This window comes from Phalacrocorax aristotelis, chromosome W, assembly GCF_949628215.1.
Source record: "Phalacrocorax aristotelis chromosome W, bGulAri2.1, whole genome shotgun sequence".
Taxonomy (NCBI): Eukaryota; Metazoa; Chordata; class Aves; order Suliformes; family Phalacrocoracidae; genus Phalacrocorax; species Phalacrocorax aristotelis.
In genome coordinates, this window is record NC_134310.1 from 10,913,391 (window position 1) to 10,934,539 (window position 21,149).

Genomic DNA, 21,149 nt, shown 5'->3' on the forward strand with positions numbered 1-21,149 from the left:
TGTTATGTCACGTGGAGTTATTGGGCACCGAAGTCAGCTCATGTTTGGTCACTGCTGCACTTGCACTGCTTCTTGTAAGGCTTGTCCTCCATTGATTCGGGTGGTTCCTGGTACAGTAATTCCTATAAAATACAAATCAAATAATGGGTTGCAACAATTTAAAGGTATTTCCATTACAATCTCTACCCCTGGTCTCTTTGGGCGAGACCATAGGGTTTAACATTGCCATAAACTTCTCCCCTTGCCCCTGCTCTGGCTTGGACTTATCCACAGACTGCAGTCCCTTAGGGCTGTACCTGCTCCAAGTGGAGCCTTATCTAAGGGCCACAGGCTCTCCAGGGGTACACCTGCTGTGGCATAGACTTATCCACAGCCACAGTCGCTTTGAGGTGCACCTGTTCCAGTGTGGCCTTCTGCATGGGCCACAATGCCTTCAGAGATATACCTGCTGTATCATGGCCTTACCCAAAACCACAGTCCCTTTAGAAGCGAACCTGCTCCACATGGCCTTTCCCATGGCTGCAGTCCCTCCAGGGGAGTACCTGCTCTGTCATGGGCTTATAGCCACGTGCTTTGAGGTGATCCAGCATGACCTCATGCACAACCACTGATGCTTCAAGGTGTACCTCTGCAGCATGGACTTATCACAGAATCACAGAATGCTAGGGGTTGGAAGGGACCTCTGGAGATCATCTTGTCCAACCCCACTGCTTGAGCAGGTACACCTAGAGCAGGGGGCACAGGAACACATCTAGGCAGGTTTTGAGTGTCTCCAGGGAAGGAGACTCCACAGCCTCCCTGGGCAGCCTATTCCACTGCTCTGTCACCCTCACAGGAAAGTAGGTTTTTTTCTCCTCATGTTTAGGTGGAACTTCCTGTGTTCCAACTTGTGCCCATTGCCCCTTGTCCTGTCATTGGGCACCACTGAAAAGAGTCCAGTCCCATCCTCTTGACACCCACCCTTTAGATATTTCTAAGTATTTATGAGATCCCCCCTCAGGCTTCTCTTCTCCAGGCTAAACAAGCCCAGGTCTCTCAGCCTTTCTTCATAAGGGAGATGCTGCAGTCCCCTGATCATCTTGGTAGCTCTCCGCTGGACTTGCTTGAGCAGTTCCCTGTTGTTCTTAAACTGGGGGGCTCAACACTGGACACAGTGCTCCAAATGTGGTCTCACTAGGGCAGAGTAGAGGGGGAGGATAATCTCCCTCAACCTGCTGGCCACACTCCTTTTAATGCACCCCAGGATACCGTTGGCTTTCTTGGCCACAAGGGCACATTGCTGGCTCAGGGTCAGCTTGCTGTCCACCAGCACTCCAAGGTCCTTTTCAACAGAGCCACTTTCCAGCAGGTCAACCCTCAACATGTACCAGTGCATGGAGTTGTTCCCCCCTAGGTGCAGAACCTTGCACTTGCTCTTGTTGAATTTCATGACGTTCCCCTAGGCCTAGCAATCTAGCCTGTCCAGGTCTCGTTGGATGGCAGCACAGCCTTCCAGCATATCAGCCACTCCTCCCAGCTTGGTATCATCAGGAAACTTGCTGAGGTTACACTCTATCCCATCATATCCCATCATCCAGGTCATTGATGAATATATTAAACAGGACTGGACCCAGTACAGACCCTTGGGGAACACCACTAGTGACGGGCCTCCAATCAGACTCTACCCTGTTGATCATGACCCTCTGAGCTCTGTTGTTCAGCTGGTTCTCTATGCACCTTACTGTCCTCTCATCGAACCCACACTTCCTTAGTTTGTCTATGAGGATGTTATGGGAGACAGTGTCGAATGCCTTGCTGAAGTTGAGACAGATAACATCCACTGCTCTCCCTTCATCGACCCGGCCAGTCACACCATCATAGAAGGCTATCAGGTTGGTCAAGCATGATCTTCCCTGAATGGTGAATCCATGTTGACTACTTCTGATAACCTTATCCACAGCCATAGATGCTTCAAGGTGTACCTTCTCCAGTGTGGACTTATATTTGGGCCACAATCCCTTCAGAGGTATACCTCCTTCATCACAGACTTAACCATGGCCACAGAAACTTTGATATATACCTGCTCTGGCATAGACTTATCCACAGACAGAGATGCTTTGAGATGTACCTGCTCCCACATGGACTCATCCACAGGTCACAGTCCCTTCGACTTAAGTTCACTTTGGAGTTCCGGCCTATCCAGTAAAGCAGTACAGAAACAGCAGCGATGCCCTGGCCATCTGTCAGCCCAGGTGCATTGCCATCGCTCTTATCAAAATGTTCCCAGGCACAGCAGAGTAAGATGATAAGCAGTACAGCAAGCAGGAAAAGCAAAAAGCAGCTATTAACAAGTAGTAGACTTTAATATACAGTGAGACAAACAAGCCCCATGACAAGCACAGAAGCCTGCTAATTAATAGCTAAACATTAATAACAACTATAAATTTGATCTAGCACATTCCAATAAAATCTGTCGCTATCTTGAACCCTTCAAGCCCCACATTGGGTGCCAGAAAGAACTTACCAGACATGGACGTGAGGCTGACTGCTATGTCATATCCAGGGTACTCCTTTTTACCCTTTTTAAAAATGGGTGCAATGTTTCCCTTTTTCCAGTCACTGGGGACGTAGTCTGACTGCCATGACTTTTCAAATACAATGAAGAGTGACTTGGCAACTACGTCAACTAATTCCCTCAGTACCCTGGCATGCATCTTGTTGGGTCCTGTGGACTTGTGTATGCTCAGGTTCCTCAGGTGGTCTCAAACCTGATCTTCTACTATGATGGGAGGGACTTTGCTCCCCCAGTCCCTGCCTTGAGGTCCATCCACTCGAGAAGTGTGGGAAGAGAGATTTTCATTGAAAACTGAGGCAAAAAACATTGCTGAGTACCTAACCTTTTCTATGTTGGTTGTCACCAGTTCTCCTGTCCTATTTATCAGGGGGGTACATTTACTTTAATCTTCCTATTCTGGCCAACATACCTGTAGAAGCTTTTATTATTATTCTTCACATCCCTTGCCAAATACAATTCCAGCTGTGCCTTAGCCTTCCTGATCCCGTCCCTACAGCTCTGGGAAGCGTCCCTATATTTTTCCCAGGATACACGTTCCTGGTTCCACTGCCAGTGCATTTCCTTCTTGCACTTTAGTTTGACTAGGAGGTCCTTACTGGGCCATGCTGGTTTCCTGCCTTCCTTGCCTGATTTCTTACAAGTGGGGATCAAGAACTCCTGTGCTCTAAGAATAATGTCCTTGAAAAGGTGCCAGCAATGTTCAGCTCCTTTATCCCTCAGGGCAGTTTCCCAGGGGGTCCCATCCACTAATTCCTTAAACAACTCAAAGTTTGCTCTCTTAAAATTCAGGGTCCTGATTCTACTTTTTGCCTGGCCCATAGCCTTCCAGATTGTGAATTCCACCAGGGCACTACTGCAGCCCAGGCTGCCACCACTCTTGAGATGTCTAATTAGTTCTTGACATGTCTAATTAATTTTAGGCTCTTGATATATAGGGCTCGTCTCATACAAGCAAGAGTCAACTGAAACCTAAACAGTTCAGCTTAAACTGTGATGCCAAACACATATTCAGTTTTAAATTTACTGGAAGGTATAAATAAACCAGGCAAACTAGAGCAACACAGCAATTTAGTTTTCCTTTGCATTGTACCTGAAATATCTAGAGCTCATTTCACATTTAATCCTCATCCTATCTACACCATCATAATATTTTTCATACTTATATAGAGAATTTAAGAGATCACAATGATATGTAGACAGGCCTGCTTCCTAATGTAATACTCAGCAAATGTGTTCAAATATTTTTAATTAATTCTGGATAATTTTCACATGAAAATGAACCGGGCATGGGCTTATTATAACTTCTGATACTTTTGCCATATCAATATTTAGTTCTGTTTTAGCGTTTACAACAAACAACTTCATTTTGCTTTATTCACCTTCACTTAAAAATTTAAATTTTTGTAACTAGCAAATTAGTTGTAATATTGATAAGATTTTAGTTCCTTCTGATAGTTCTACTCATAGATTGTAGGAGAAGCAACTTGCCTAAATTGGTTGGCAATTTGAAATAATATTACATGTTGTATCCTACTTGAAGGATGAGTCTGGGTGGGTCACTGACAGTTACTGTCAGAGGATGGGCAGCTACAGCAAAGACTAATTAGAAAATTATCTACCCTATAAATAATAGAATTTAAATCACCCTGCACTTTTTACCATATGTGAATCTCTTAAGGACTGTTCTGATAAAATTTGAATTATAGTATGTATGTTTCCTAATGTCAAAATTTTCAAAAAGTGTATATAGTTATTAAATTTAAAAATATATTATGCTTGTCAACCAGGGAGGAGCTCCCATCCATTACTTCTTTTTTTTCTAACAAGCATTAGGATTGATCTGCAATCACTGTTATTCATCAGTCATCACTAACCATAGGAACTCGTCTCACCTTTTAATCATACAGGCCTGACATTTTTATTCAAATCTTCTTCTGAGCACAGTGACTTGTTTGGTGAAAAAAAAAAGCATTCAGTCTTGGTTTCCAAACACAAGGTGAATAATCTGTTTAATCAGTCATTCAAATAGTCAGTTACTACCACTGCTAAAAATGTTGGTCAGTTATGAATTAACTAGTGGGGTGGTAAGATATGGGGATTTGGGGGTCTTGTACTCTCATTAACCTCTGTCCCCCAAGACTAGGGTGAAGTATCATGGCTTCTCCCTAGCCCGTCCAGAAAGAGAGATGAGTTTCAGTGCTGCACAGTAGATAGAAGTACATATATGTCCTACTCCGCCCCTGTGAGCCCCATACAGACCTCACTGTATGTCCAGAAAATTCCCATGAGACTAAGGTCAGACACACTTGCACCATTTACATTCTGGCGTCATCTGCTTATGTTGCTTATTTCTCTCTAGCTTTCAGCCATTAGCTTTTGATGTGTTAAAAAAATTATTTTAAATTGTGTTAAAAAATCCCTAAATTTAAACAGCTCTGTAGCACCTAGTCTTTTGCTTCTAGTTTTGCCTCTTAATATATGTAATCAGTAAACCACATACCAATATTATCTCTAAGTGTGTTATATTTAGTGTATTAGTTACAAACAAATTATTCCTGAAATAACTCTTTGCAGTGGGTTGACCTAGCCACCAGGTGTCCACAACACGAAAAGGAACAGGAAGACTCATCTGATTAAAACGTGGCTCAGAGGCTGGTGTCACTGGTGGAATTTTGTGTTCTTTTGATCATGGGGAGATTTACATGGCACCGGGCCTGCTGGCGGCAGATGGAGTTCACCTATCTCAAAGGGGGAAAAGGATTCTTGCACATGACTTGGCGGGGCTCATCGAGAGGGCTTTAAACAAGGTTCAAAGGGGGAAGGGGATGTAGCCAGGCCCACTAGAGAGGAGCCTAGGGTTGGTGCACCAGGGTTGGGGGTGAAACCGGTAGCCCAGCTCAAGTGCATCTATGCCAATGCACGCAGCATGGGCAACAAACAGGAGGAGCTGGAAGCCATTCTGCAGCGGGATAGCTATGACTTAGTCGCCATCACAGAGACATGGTGGGATGACTCTTATGACTGGAGTGCTGCAATGGATGGCTATAAGCTCTTCAGAAGGAATAGGCAAGGAAGGAGAGGTGGTGGGGTGGCTCTATATGTTAGGGAGTGCTTCGATTGCATAGAGTCCAGCAATTGTGATTATAAGGCCGAGAGCTTATGGGTAAGGATGAGGGGGAAGGCCAGCAAGACAGATATCCTGCTGGGGGTCTGTAGGTGTGCTCATCTACACTGTTGCTTATGGATATACAGGTGTCACAGCTGTGGACCCTACCCCCCAAAGTTCATTAGTTTAAAGCACAAGTCAGTCAATATGTTGGTGAAGATTCTCCTGCCTCTTCTAGATCAGTGGATTCCATCTCTTCCCAATAGATTGCATTCATCGAAGAACGTCCCATGAGCAACCAAAGCCCTGGCGATGACACCAGCCATGAGGCCAGGTATTGATCTGCATGATGCATCAACTTCTGCCTGTATTCCTATCCCTGACTCGCAGGATAGAGAAGATCACTTGGGCACCTGTCCCTTTTACTTGAGCCCTCAGGGCTTTCAAGTCCTGCTTGATCTTGCCCAGCTTATTCTTTACTATGGCATTGGTGCCCACATGGAAAAGTAGGGGATAGTAGTCTGCACTTTTAACCAGTTGTGGCAGTCTCTCTGTGTCATCCTGGATCTTGGCTCCTGGCAAGCAGCAAACTTCCCTTGACTGTATATCAGGTCAGCAGATGCGTGCCTCAGTGCCTCTCACCCAGTGCTAGCACTCGCCACTTCCTTTTGCAGCTTTTAGTATGTGCTGCTGGTGCGGTTTCTACCTGTGAATCGTGCTCATTGGCGTCACCCGCTGCCAAGACTTCGTATCTGTTGCTGGTTGATACATACAAGGAAAGGGAGCGAAGCAATATCGTGTTCCCATGGGTCACCAGAGACCATAGCGCCTCCTTCTCCAAGGTGTTGTCTGTTCACTGCTAAAGCTCTTTGTCTGGTAGTCCTTGGAGGTCAGTGCCACAGGGCCCTAGTATTTCTTCTTGTAAAGTCTCGAATAATACTGTTTCTTGTTCACCCTCCCTAATACAGCATAGCATGCTAACTTCCTCCTGCATCTCCTCCACCTGCTGCCTGAAGTGACTCACACCAGAGTACACCTTGCACAGGTAGAACTTGCACCCTCCTCCACCCAGGAGGCAGGGGTGCAGTGTTTGCAGCCCTCCACCTGGACAGCAGCTTCCCTAACAGGAAGCTCTGTCTGGGTGGCTACCTCCACTCATCCCAGGCTAACCTGGCTAGGTAGCCAATTCCTGTCTGCTGCAGAGTGCAGCCCTCACCTCATCTCTACCACCATGCCCCCAACAACCTCAACGCACTGTCTAATAAGCCCTTCTAACTCTTTGGAGACCTCAAGCTGCCGGGTAGGCTTGCACATCCACCAGCTAGCTGGGGTGACCATTGAAGCTGCAGTCTGCTGGAAATACAACACAGCAGAGAAGAAACAGTCTAGGAGGTTCCTGGAGCGTGTGGAGGATAACTTCCTGACGCAGCTGGTAAGTGAGCCTACCAGGGGAGGTGCCTCGCTTGACCTGCTGTTCACAAACAGAGAAGGACTGGTGGGAGATGTGGTCAGAGGCGCTCTTGGGCTTAGCGGCCATGATATGACTCAGTTCTCAATTCTTGGTGAAGTAGGAAGAGGGGTCAGCAGAACCACTACTATGGACTTACAGAGGGCAGACTTTGGCCTGTTCAGAGCACTGGTTGGGAGAGTCCCTTGGGAGGCAGTCCTGAAGGGCAAAGGAGTCCAGGAAGGCTGGGCTTTCTTCAAGAAGGAAGTCTTGCAGGAGCAGGAGCAGGCTGTCCCCAAGTGCCGCAAGACAAACCAGCGGGGAAGACGATGGGCCTGGCTGAACAGAGAGGTTTTGCTGGCACTCAGGAAAAAAAGGAGAGTCTACCACTTTTGGAAGAAGGGGCAGGCAACACGAGAAGAGTACAGAGACCTTGTTAGGTCTTGCAGGGAGAAAATTAGACAGGCAAAAGCCCAGATAGAGCTCAACCTGGCCATTGTTGTAAAGGATAACAAAAAATGTTTTTACAAATATATTAACAACAAAAAGAGAACCAAAGAGAATCTCCATCCTCTATTGGACGCAGAGGGGAACATTGCAACTGAGGATGAGGAAAAGGCTGAGGTACTAAATGCCTTCTTTGCCTCGGTCTTTAACCGTCACACCAGTTACCCCCGGGGTATTCAGCCCCCTGATCTGGAAGGCAGGGATGGATGGCAGAATAAACCCCCCATAATCCAGGAGGAAGCAGTTTACGACCTGCTGCTCCACCTGGACACTCACGAGTCTATGGGGCTGGATGGGATCCAGCCAAGAGTAGTGAGGGAGCTGGCAGAGGAGCTTGCCAAGCCACTCTCCACCTGGATAGGGTGCTGGGCCATCTTGTCTAGACTGCACTCTTCCTAGAAAGGTTGGACTAGATGATCCCTGAGGTCCCTTTCAAACTTTGATTCTGGGATTCTGTAATTTCTCAACAGTCCTGGTTAACAGGGGAGGTCCCACATGACTGGAGGCTTGCTAATGTGACAGCCATCTACAGAAAGGGCCAGAAGGCGGCTTTGGGGAACTACAGGCCTGTCAGCCTGACCTCGGTACCAGGGAAAATTATGGAGCGATACATATTGAGTGAGCTCACCAAGCACGTGCAGGAGAATCAGGGGATCAGGCCCAGTCAGCATGGGTTCATGAAAGGCAGGTCCTGCCTGACCAACCCGATCTCCTTCTATGACCAGGTGACCCACCTCATGGATGAGGCTGTGGACATTATCTACCTGGGCTTTAGTAAAGCCTTTGATACTGTCTCCCACAGCATCGTCCTAGAGAAGCTGGCGGCTCATGGCTTGGACAGATGTATTCTTCGCTGGTTAAAAAACTGGCTGGATGGCCGAGCCCAGAGAGTTGTGGTGAATGGAGCTAAATCCAGTTGGCGCCAGTCATGAGCAAGGTTCCCCAGGGCTCATTGTTGGGGACACTCTTGTTTAATATCTTTATCAATGATCTCGATGAGGGGATCGAGTGCGCCCCCAGTAAGTTTGCAGAAGACACCAAGTTGGGCAGGAGTGTCAATCTGCTTGAGGGTAAGAAGGTTCTACAGAGGGACCTGGACAGGCTGGATGGATGGGCTGAGGCCAATTTTATGAGTTTCAACAAGGTCAAGTGCCTGGTCCTGCACTTTGGTCACAACAACCCCATCCAATGATAGAGGCTTGGGGAAGAGTGGCTGGAGAGCTGCCTGGTGGAAAAGGACCTGGGGGTGCTGGTTGACAGCCGGCTGAACGTGAGGCAGCAGTGTGCCCAGGTGGCCAAGAAGGCCAACAGCATCCTGGCTTGTATCAGGAATAGTGCGGCCAGCAGGATTAGGGAAGTGATTGTGCCCCTGTACTCAGCACTGGTGAGGCTGCACCTTGAATATTGTGTTCGGTTTTGGGCCCCTCACTATGAGAAGGACAATGAGTTGCTGGAGCGTGTCCAGAGAAGGGCAAAAAAGCTGGTGAAGGGTCTAGAGAGCATGTCTTATGAGGAGAGGTTGAGGGAGCTGGGTTTTTTTTTTATTCTGGAGCAGAGGAGGCTGAGGGGAGACCTTATCGCTCTCTACAACTACCTGTGAGGAGGTTGTAGTGAGGTGGGTATTGGTCTTTTCTCCTGAGTCGCTAGTTATAGAATGAGAGGAAATGGCTTCAAGCTGCATCAGTGAGGTTTAGATTGGATATTAGGAAAAATGTCTTTACTGAAAGAGTGGTCAGGCATTGTAACAGGTTGCCCAGAGCGGTGGTGGTGTTGCCTTCTCCAATGTGGGTCCTTCCCACAGGCTGCAGCTCTTCAAGAACTGCTCCAGCATGGGTCTTTTCCATGAGGTGCAGTCCTTTAGGAATGGACTCTTCCAGTGTGGGTCCCCCACAAGGTTACAGGTCCTTCCAGAAAACCTGCTTGATTGTGGGCTCCTTTCAATGGGCTGCAGCTTTCTTCAGGGCACACCCACCTGCTCCAGCATGGTGTGCAGTGTGGATATCTGCTCCATGGTGGATCTACATGGGCTGCGGGGGTATAACCAGCGTCACCCTGTTCTTTACCAGCGGCTGCAGGGGAATCACTGCTCTGGCACCTGGAGCACCTCCTTCCATCTTTCTTTACTGACTTTAGTTTCTGCAGGGCTGTTTCTCTCATATATTCTTACTCCTCTCTCCCAGCTGCTGCTGTGCAGCATTTTTTACTCTTTCTTAAATATGTTATTACAGAGGCACTAGCAATGTCACTGATTGTCTTAGCTTTGGCCAACAGTGGGTCTGTTTTGGAGTCAGCTGGAACAGGCTCTGTCTGACATGGGGGCAGCTTCTAGTGTCTTCTCATAGAAGCCATCCCTGCACCCCCCTACATCTATGAAACCCTTGCCACATAAACCAAATGCAGTCTTATGGAATGCTCTGATGAAATTGATTTAATAATTTTCAGTAGAGAAGTATAACAGAAATCAAGTTGCAATGTTGTTGTAATTAAAATACATTTGACTGTATTGTTCCCATTATTAAAAATTGGCCAAAGGAACACAATGACTGTTTTGTTTCTGAGGTATTCAAAATTTGATATTTGAGATCCCTCTGAATCCCTGAGGTTAATTTATGTCTGTTCCTTTTCTTTTTTTCTGTGCAAATGTGTAAAGTAGGTCAAACACAACTAGCCACTGACTGCCATCATAACAGTCCAATTCTCAGTGGCATGGTGCTAGCACTTTTCTAGAGGAGTGGATTCCTGTGTGTCTAATTAAATAGCCAGTTGGTTTTAAAAGTGGCAGTTAATTTCTTGCCAACTCTGTGTTGTCATATTTTTTTTCTGAATTTTAAAAAATAATTATCTGAACTTCCTGTTTTGTTTCTCAATCCTGATTTCCTGGTGAGACTAACTCTTGTGGAAGTGTATGGCTCTTGCTATGTGTTTTTTAGGAGTTCAGTGGAGCGTGCCTGTTCTAGAAATCCTAAATAAGCTTGACAAGGTTTTGGGGAGATTTTTGAGTCTGTACCATATCTGGCAGATCAACTACAGGGCAGCTCAGTGGTTTAGAATCTCAAGTGTATGAGAAAGGTGAGGTATACAAGCTACTGCTTGATTTATAAAAAGGGGATGGATCCAAGAGAAAGAGTGGAATTGATGGTTTGACCAGCCATTTGAAATATCCAGCAAGGAAGATAAAAATGGACAGTGAATTGTCATTTGAACTTTTACCAAGTCGTGGATGTTATGTATGCTTCTGCTCCATATGCTGGCCCCTTATGTTGTTTTCTGATCATAAGAAAGATTTATATTCATCAGTCAATATGCATACCCTATGCACATTCAGACTACTGGAGATAACGGTGATGTGTTTATTTTATGATGAAATGTAATGGATGCTCATAGCATCTGAAATACCTTCATATTGACATCAGGAAACAAACATAATTAGGGCCCCTGTTCATTTCTCCCAGCTTTCCTATCTGATTAGGGACAGAAAAGAACTCCTCAGCCTAATTAAACATTCCAGCTGGGAAAAGTGTGAATTTTGGAGGTCATTATTTTCTTGAATTTGTCTGTCTCCTCCTTAATTATTATAAATATATTACAGTGTTTTGTTTTGGAAGGTAAACAAAACATTATGAAAAGTGATACAGTAGCAGACACCACTATGTCTAACTCTGTCTGTGGATTCCCATAAATGTCAATATTTTCATTAGATGACTCGTGTTCTTACTGAAGTAGCCAGCACTGTTCCAGTAATTAATTTTCTCTCTTGTTCTCCTCTGAATATGAGCTACCTCCTGATGTTTGTGCATCTAGTCCAATACAAACACTTCTAAAGCTTTTCTGAGTTCTTTTAAAGTTGCATATATAAAATATCAGACATTTTACATCTTTTTATGATCTTTTTGTGTATATATACAAAACTTTTTTTCCAAAATTCTTAAAACAATTGCTTTTTTTTTTCTTCTGTCTTTCAATTACTTTTTCATTCTCTTGAGCAACATTTGATATAACATAGTAAAAGCTCTACTACAGTTGCTTAGTCTGTGAGGACTTTCAAGAGAATCTTTCATATACTTCTGGGTGTTAAAGCTGGATCTGTGAGTTCTCTTTATATGGTCACTGACGCTTCATTTTCAAGTCTCTGCTTCTAGGCAAGTTTTTTGCCCAATTCAACCCTCTGGCATGAGTAGCTCTTCAGAGGACAGCAGCATTTGTATGAATGCACTGTTTTGAAATATAAGTGGAAAACACTCTGGATTTCTCATCCACTTATCATATAGCACTTGATTATTATAGTGACATGTATAGACCTTTCTTTTAGGATTTTCAATGAGAAAGTAACAATTGTTACAAGGAAAAGCTATAACAGCAAACACAGTTATCACTAGTACCCTTAAGGCTTAATTAGCTGTGCTAAATTTAATTTTTCTAATATACATTTGATGAATTAGTAATTTCTTCACAATTATGAATTTCTTCACTTGGTGAAAACTTGTTCAGTATTTCACTTGGTTTAAAGCCTACAATGGCAAAATTTTTGAAGCAGGTGAATTTAAAAGGTGCTAAAGATAGCAGATAAAAATAAAAGGAAGCAGATAAAGAATAGGTGCCTGTGTAGAGACATGGATGACTTTTAGATACGAGGCAGCAAATGTCTTAAACTTTAAGATATCACCAAAAGCAGCCTGTTTTGCTGTCAGTGAAGAGAGGTTTAGAAATGCAGTAGAATATAGGTAATGAATTGGAGGATGTCCATGTTAATTTCAGTACCTCAGAGCTTAAACTTCTGAGGAATTTTTTTTCCTTATGTCCTGACCTCCTCAGAAAAACTTAAGTATTTTGTGTCAATTACTTGAATCATGAAGAAAGTAATATTCCTTTGTTATTGACTTTTAGGAAGGCAGTTTTTCAAAGTGAATTTGGGCTTGTTAAGTGTTGCTCTGTGTATATACCATAATGGCATCTGAGACATGAGTGTATATGATAAAATGTTAATGACAATAACACTTAAACTAACAGGAACAGTTAAGATTGCATAAAGATTGAACATTGTAGAATTAAGTTGACATATATAATAATCACAGTTTGAATTTATTATCCACAGAAAAGTTATACCCTTCATAGCCATTAATAACTATGGCAGATAATAAATTAGCATTTTAGGTGGCAAACTGAGTGAACTGACAGAGAAGTCTAAAATCACAGTTCCCATAATTATCATGCTGTAATTTTCCCCCAATGTTTATATTAATAGATGCACTGATAAATATATGCAATAGTAATTAGTAATGCAGATATTTTGAACATGGTTTGTTTGGGATTGCTGTGGGAATTCTAAACTTTTTCAGTTATCAGTCAAAACATTTTAATAGATGATGTCTTTCCATATTGAATTAGTCTTTTAGAAGAAATGTATAACTGATCACACATTCAAACACATGGATGTGGTTGGGGTTTTTTTGTCATTTAGCACTCCAGCTATAAATATGCCTGTAACTTCTGATTGCTTGTCCTTAGAAATGTAAGGAATGAAATTAATTAATTTCTATATGTGTAGAATATAAAATGCTACATTGATTTTCAAAAATTTTCCAAAATGTCAAGGCTACAATTTTTTTAAAAAACAACACTATTCAGGATAATACCAATCTCTGGTTTAAAAATCTATGGATCTGTGGCCATGGATATATTGTTTTCAGTGGGAATATAGGTGTCATGGTTTAGCACCACTCAGCAACTAACCACCACAAAGCCAATCATTCACTCCCCCCACCCCAATGGGATGGGGAAAGATTCAGAAGAGCAAAAGTAAGAAAAGTCATGGGTTGAGATAAGAACAGTTTAATGATTAAAATAAAACAGTAGTAGTAGTAGTAGTAGTAGTAATAATAATAATAATAATAATAATAACATAATGAAAAGGAAAATAATGAGAGATCGAGACATGAAACGTGGGGAGGGGAAAAAAGCCAAACAAACAACAAGTGATGCAAGCACTTACCACCTGCAAACTGATGCTGCCAGTTGCCGAGCCATGATCGCTGCTTCCCCATGCCAACTCCCCACAGTTTATATACTGAGCATGATGTCATACTATATAGAATATCCTTTTGGCCAGTCTGAATCTGCTCTCTTAGCTGTGCCCCATCCCCTCCCGGCTTCTTGTTCACCTGGCAGAGCATGGGAAACTGGAAAAGCCATTGACTAGTATAAGCACTATGTAGCAACAACTAAAATATCAGTGTGTTATCAACATTATTCTCATGTTAAATCCAAAACACAGCACTATACCAGCTACAGTGAAGAAAATTAACTCTATCCCACCTAAAACCATGACAGTATCCACCCCTTATTCCATACCATTTACATCATGCTAAGGTCCCAAACTATCCAATACAACCTCAATAACCACCCCCACCCCCTCCCATCCTTTCATAAAATATGCAGTTATCACTTACCATTCCCTTAGTCTACGGACCACCCCTGTAAAATGTATGTGAAACATCCACAAATATCCACAACAAAGTCCACTGAGTACATTCAGTCCATGACTTTGGGCTCCATCTATCGTAACAGTCTTGCAGGGCAGGGAAAATCCTGTGTGTGGTGTTGGACTGTTGCATGCTGAAGTCAGTCCTGGTTCTATCACGGCTGTGCTTTGCTCCCTTTCATCAAAGTTCATTCTCCATTAATTTGGAAGATTCCTACTGTGATATCACTGATATAGCATATATCAATCACAGAAGAGATGACATGCAACATTATATAGCAATTAACATAATCCCATTCAGTTCATTGGCTGTTTTCGCCCAAAATCAAATCCCCTTGAGGCATATATCGGACTCCTCCATCCTCCCGCATCACCCACCAAGTACACCCAGACCCTCGAGCAAAAGCAATTCCATGAATGAGTTTGCCTTTGCCTGAGGCAGAAATAACCCAGACTGTTTTGCCCAGCACATTTTTGACGTCCACTACAGGGACTTTATCCCCTTCCACAGTACGTAAGGGTTCTGATTGGGCAGGGCCAGCTTGATTGGCAGATCCCCTTGTGTTGACTAAACAGGTGGCTCTTGCTACATGGGCATGCCAGCATTTATTTTTTACACACAAGTTTTTTTACACAAGTTTTACACACACACCCCCACACCCCCACCCCCACCCCCCACACCCCCCCACACCCACACCCCCCCCCACCCCCCCCCCAATGCTCTCAATGTAGTTTTTAACACTCCACTGTATCTTTCGGTTTTCCCAGAGGCTGATGCATGATAGGTGATGTGATACACCCACTCACTACCATGTTCTTTCGCCCAGGTGTCTATGAGGTTATTTTCTAAATGAGTCCCATTGTCTGACTCAGTTCTCTCTAGGGTGCCATATTGCCACAGGACTTGTTTTTTGAGACCCAGGATAGTGTTCCGGGTGGTGGCATGGGACACGGGATATGTTTCTAGCCAGTCGGTGGGTGCTTCTACCATGGTGAGAACATGGCGCTTGCCTTGGCGGGTCTGTGGGAGTGTGATATAGTCAATTTGCCAGGCCTCCCCATATTTATACTTCAGCCATCATCCCCCATACCACAGAGGCTTTACCCGCTTTGCTTGCTTGATTGCAGCGCACGTTTCACATTCATGGATAACCTGCGCAATAGCGACCATGGTCAAGTCCACCCCTCGATCACGAGCCCACCTGTATGTTGCATCTCTCCCTTGATGGCCTGAGGTGTCATGGGCCCACCAAGTAAAAATAATAATGGGCTTGCCTCTGCGCTGCCAGTTGTTTTGCTTCCACTGCTGTAACCAGCCCCACAGTGCATATGTCACCATTCTTGAGTCAGTATAGAAATAGAGCACTGGCCGCTTTTCTTGTTCAGCAATGTCTAAGGACAGCTGGATGGCCTTTACTTCTGCAAACTGGCTCGATTCAGCTTCTCCTTCAGCAGTTTCTGTGACTTGTCATATAAAACTCCATACAGCAGCCTTCCATCTCCGGTGCTTTCCCACAAGACAACAGGACCCATCAGTGAATGGGGAATATTGCTTCTCATTTTCTGGCAGTTTGTTATAGAGTGGGGCTTCTTCAGCACGTGTCACCTCCTCCTCTGGTGATATTCCAAAATCTTTGCCTTCTGGCCAGTCCATAATCACTTCCAAGATTCCTGGGCGACTGGGGTTTCTTACTCGAGCCCGCTGGGTGATCAGTGCAACCCATTTACTCCACGTAGCATCACTTGCATGGTCTGTAGAGGGGACGTTCCCTTTGAACATCAAGCCCAGCACTGGCAGTCGGGGTGCCAGGAGCAGCTGTGCTTCAGTACCAACCACTTCTGAAGCAGCTCAAACCCCTTCATATGCTGCCAATATCTCTTTTTCAGTTGGAGTATAGTGGGCTTCGGACCCTCTGTATCCGCAACTCCAACACCCTAGGGGTCGACCTCGGGTCTCCCCTGGCGCTTTCTGCCAGAGGCTCCAGGTAGGGTCATTCTCCCTGGGTGCAGTGTAGAGCACATTTTTTACATCTTGTCCTGCCCGGACTGGCCCAAGAGCTACTGCATGAACTATTTCTTGTTTAATCTGTTCAAAGGCTTGTTGTTGCTCAGGGCCCCATTTGAAATCATTCTTCTTCCGGGTCACTTGACAGAGAGGGCTTACGATCAGACTGTAATTTGGAATATGCATTCTCCAAAAACCCACAACGCCCAAGAAAGCTTGTGTTTCCTTTTTGCTAGTTGGTGGAGACACGGCTGCTATTGTCATGATCATATCCATTGGGATCTGACGATGTCCATCTTGCCATTTGATTCCTAAGAACTGGATCTCTTGTGCGGGTCCCTTCACCTTACTTTGTTTTATGGCAAAACCAGCTTTCAGAAGGATTTGGACTATTTTCTCTCCTTTCTCAAAAATGTCTTCTGCTGTATTGCCCCACACAATGATGTCATCAATGTATTGAAAGTGTTCGGGAGCTCCACCTTGTTCCAACGCATTATGGATCAGTCCATGGCAAATGGTGGGACTGTGTTTCCACCCCTGGGGCTGTCGATTCCAGGTGTACTGGACATCCCTCCAAGTAAAAGGAAAATGGCCTGCACTCTGCTGCCAATGGGACAGAGAAAAACGCATTAGCGATATCAATTGTGGCATACCACTTGGCTGCCTTGGACTCCAGTTCATATTGAAGTTCTTGCATGTCTGGCACAGCAGCACTCAATGGCGGCGTGACTTCGTTGAGGCCACGATAGTCTAGTATTAGCCTCCACTCTCCATTACAATTCTGCACTGGCCATATGGGACTGTTGAAGGTTGAGCAGGTCTTACTGATGACTCCTTGGCTCTCCAGTTGACGAATAAGCACATGGATGGGAATCAGGGAGTCTCGGTTGTTGCGATTTTGCCACCAGAGCAGTGTTGTCCTGGTAATTCGCACCTATTCTTTCACATTCAGCAACCCCACAACAGAAGGGTCCTTTGGGAGGCCAGGCAAGGTAGACAGCTGTTTAATTCTCTCTGTCTCCAAGGCAGCTACACCAGAAGCCCACCTGTACCCTTTTGGGTACTTGAAATACCCTTTCCTGAGGTAGTTTATGCCAAGGATACATGGAGCGACGCACTCCAGCAATACTGGTGGGTTTTGCCCCTATATAGTTTGATGGTTTTAGGGTGCACTGTGCACCAGTGTCCCCTAAAGCTTTATACTCCTGTAGGCCATCTAATCCACACAGTCCAGTAAATCCGGTTATCCCTTTCCTCCACCTGACTGGAGGCAGGGCCACTCTATTCCTGATCATAGTGTTCGTCACTCACTCCTTATAAATATGAATCACAAGTGTCTCTATTAAGATCAGAAAGAAAATCAGCACTTCTGCTCCTCTGTCTGGGGAATTGCCTACTGGAAGTTGGAGCAGCAGCTTTCCTGGAAGAACCCCTCTGAGTGATTGTTTTTCTTTGCAGCTCACGTACCCATACCTCTAGGGTCGAGGTAGGTTTTCCATCCCACTTCTTCATGTCCTCTCTGTGGTCACGCGGGAAAAACCATAGGGTGCCCTGTCGTGTGTATCCTCTCCTTTGAGCAAAGGGACACTTACTCCTAATGGCCGAGATACTGGTCCATACTGGTGGGGAGTAGGGCATATCTTCTTTGAATTGCTGGACCTTCCGGGACAGTTTCTCCACAGCCGAGATGAGGGAGGAAGAGATATTTGCTTTGCAATCCCGGAGTCTATCAATCACCTCCGCCAGTGTTGGTGCTCCGTCATCTTTCCAGGACATTACTGCAAATGAGTCTGCATATGATGATAGTACGCTCCGTACAAGCTTCTGCCACATGGGTCATGTGCACTGGGCTTCATCTGGGTCTTTGGATGACTGTAGATTGTGTAGGTAACTATATATCACCTCAAGCATGGCTACTTCCTTCAGCTACTGGATATCTTTCTCCATGGTCATCCATTTCATAGGCAAAATCCAATGTCTTCCTTGAAGGGGTACCTTTCTCTCACACCAGACAGGAGTCGCCTCCAGAGGCTGAGGGCTTGTGCCCCTTTTCCAATTGCTTTGTCAATGCCACCTTCCCTAGAGAGGGATCTGAGTAGTTTGGCTTACTTCCCCTCTAATTCTAGACTGCTGCGCCCATTATCCCAGCATCGGAGCAGCCAGGTGACAATGTGCTCACCTGAACGATGGCCGAAATATTTTTGCGTATCCTGCAACTCACTCAAGGATAGGGGTCAGGTAGTTTCCATTTATTGTATCAGTTCTTCCTCTTCCTCCTCCTCTCCTCGTGATGGCCCTGCTCTTCCATCATCTAACCGAGTTGACTTTCTCTTCCAAGATTTCTTCTTGTGTATAGGGGTGACTGACACTGGCATGGGTTGGTCCTCTGATTCAGCTGCAATGCTTGTCACCGGGGTTGAAGTAGCTGGCATGTCTGTCATGGGGTTTGAGTGGCCACAGTGCTTGTCACTTTCCTTGTCTTTGTCTTTTTAGATAGAAAGGGCTTCTCTTCCCCTTGGGGGTACTGAATAGTGTTAAACAGGCCTTGATAGGCATAAGCCAGGCCCCAGCACATTGCAGTGATTTGTATCTCTCTGGAATTGCCAGGGTGACAACAAACTTCCTCCAAATATTCTACTACTTTTTCAGGATTCTGCACTTGTTCAGGGGTGAAGTCCCACAACACTGGGGGTGCCCACCATCTTAGGAATTTGCCCATACTATCCCACATACCCTGCTACACATAGCTATTGAGCCTTGGGGCAGATCTCTGGATGATATTCTTAAATTGCTTATTAACCTTGGACAGAACTGACACCATCTGCCAAAGCAATATCAACAGATGTATCTTGACTACACAAGGATGTTCAAGATACTGAAAAGTTGTTGTAATGAAGGAGGAGACATTATATAAGATGGTAGCTAAGGTGCCATTCTGTATTTCCTCCATAAAAAACCTCTCAGAGGAGGAGGTATAATTGCTAATTGTCTCCATGAGGTGGTAGCCGAAGTACAGTAACGGCTTCCATGCAAAACCTAAATAACCGATAACAGTCAAGGCCAGTGTTTTAATAACAAGTCTCCTAGGCAAAACATCTCTAATCACTGCAGAGCACAGCAAACTGACAAAACCAACAGCAAGTCTTAACATGTACTTTACAATCAGCATGGTAAAGACTGGACAAACTAATACCGAGAGCAGATGAATCAATGCTGTGACCAGCAACTGTTATTATCTCAAACCCTTCATGCCCCATGTTGGGCGCCAACATGGACTGTCGTGGTTCAGCCCCAGTCGGCATCTAAACACCACGCAGCCGCTCGCTCGCTCCCCCCACCCCTCTGAGATGTGGGAGAGAATCGGAAGAGCAAAAGAGAAAAAAAACAACTTGTGGGTTGAGATAAGAACAGTTTAATAATTAAAATAATAATTATAATAAAAATGATTATGATAACAATGATAATGTAATAAAAAGGAAAAGGGAAAAAGGGAAAAAACCAGAAACACGAACGATACAACCACTCACCACCCACTGACCGACGCTGCCCATCCCTGAGCCGCTATTGCTGCCTCCTTCCCCCGGCCAGCTCCTCCCATTTAACATACTGGGCATGACATTACACGATATGGAATATCCCTTTGGCCAGTCTGAATCTGCTCTCTTCGCTGTGCCCCCTCCCCTCCCGGCTTCTTGTGCACCTGGCAGAGCATGGGAAGCTGGAGAAGTGCTTGACTAGTATAAGCACTACTTAGCAAGAACTAAAACATCAGTGTGTTATTGTTAATCTCATACCAAATCTAAAAGACAGCACTATACCAGCTTCAGTGAAGAAAATTAACTCTCTCTCAGCCAAAACCATGTCAATAGGGGACCTATTTTTATATATTTTCCCCAGTGCCTTGTTCCCTCAACTGTAATGGTATGTTGTTGCCAAAGCAGGGAAGTGTTTCTATATATATACACGCACACACACACATATATATACATAAAAACTTCTTAATTTACAATTTTAAAGCATTGGTTCTTTGAACAGGCCAGAAAAACTTGTCTCAGTGAAGTTTGAGGGTAGTGTAGTAGCTGGAACCAGAAGTAGGAGGCAGGACTTCAGTCCTGTAGCACTGCTGTAGATAAGGTATTGTCATACAGTGGAGTAAGATTCAGAATTATGATTCAAATTATGTAACGTTATAATGTCATGTTAAGATGGGAGACTTTATGGTTGAAGTATACAGTAAGTTGGTCTTAGTATGATGAAATCTTATCCTTTTTGTTGTTAGCGTACTGTATCCTTTTAAATTTTACTTTTTCTGTCTGATTGAATAGTTTGACTATTTACCACTGAAGCAAGAAAAAAATCTGGATTTAAAGATTATTTTTGTAGTATTGAAGTATATTTTCTTACATACTAATCAGATACTTGCATGCTTTTATAAAATGCTTATATTTCTAATATTAGACAGTTGTAAGAAAGACTTCCTTCTTCATTGAGAATTCCTACAGTAAAAATACTATTTGATTAGCTTATAAAATGGGGAAAGCAAATTGCATTTATGCACTAATTGAAATATAATCTGAAAAATTTTCCAGTTTTGTGCTGTACATTGAATGAACTCATTTTAGTAGTGTAATTTACCAGCATAAAATCTTTGGATAATACTGTAATAATTAAAGAAGGATAGGGAGGACCTATTTAAAAACTGTCTACAGGGAGAATAGGTTGATTTAAATGTACAGATGGTTTTCCATTGCTTTTGTGGTTTTTCCATTTAATGTGGCTAATTATGTGCCTTATTTTACTGTACATCCCATTGTCTTTATAACTTTCAACGTTTTTGCTATTCTAGCTCTGCAGATAAACTACAGTTAGAATGTAGTTTTCTTGTATAGAATTAATCAAAAGATGTATTAGTATGGGGGGAAGAATTGGAATCGGTATGGTTGTCTTCACACATTTGTATTAGCAGTAATGCTACTGTGTAATTAGTGGTATATAATATTTTTTTCTTTTAAAAGTATTATTCTGAACCCATCTGATTTTTTTTTCTTTTTT

General features: G+C 44.1%; 1 protein-coding gene across 1 annotated transcript in view; it reads left to right on the top strand.

Annotated features, from left to right (window-relative positions):
- The window catches only part of LOC142049488 (transcription factor RFX3-like), a 257,779-nt gene that overhangs the window by 158,078 nt on the left and 78,552 nt on the right, over positions 1 to 21,149 (top strand). The gene's annotated exons all lie outside the window — the stretch shown is intronic.